The following is a 488-nucleotide window of genomic DNA, read 5'->3' on the forward strand; positions in this document are numbered from 1 at the left end:
TTATATTAGTATTAAACAAGGCTGGATATATATATAATCACACTCATGTTTAGGCAACTTATGGGTTGTTCCAGCATCCTTGAAGCTTTAGTTGAGCTTGATGAGATAAATGATTGTTTGTACACTCTATTTCTCCGCTTGGCTTGTTCCTTAAAGACCGATTTTGCACAGAAACAAAAATAAACACAGTGCAAGTCTTTAGAGTTGAACTGCACCAAGTGTAATTTACAAAAAACATATTCAGGTTTCATCTAGGTTGAACATGTCAGGCAGCAACAGCCTGAAAGCATTAAAGCCGCAGCTTGCCAGCTTGTCTGTCCGACTGTCTCCAAGGTAACCAAATGTAAACGTAGAGCAGAAGGCATGCAGGACAAAAAAGGAGAAAGCAGAGGAAACACTAGAGTGGAGAGTGTGTTGAACAGGATCAGAGGTTCACTTGTCAAGTGTCCACAGAAGATCTGAGAAGATATACAACTGGATTCAAACAA

The sequence above is a fragment of the Archocentrus centrarchus genome, chromosome 21, assembly GCF_007364275.1.
Source record: "Archocentrus centrarchus isolate MPI-CPG fArcCen1 chromosome 21, fArcCen1, whole genome shotgun sequence".
In the NCBI taxonomy this organism is placed as follows: Eukaryota; Metazoa; Chordata; class Actinopteri; order Cichliformes; family Cichlidae; genus Archocentrus; species Archocentrus centrarchus.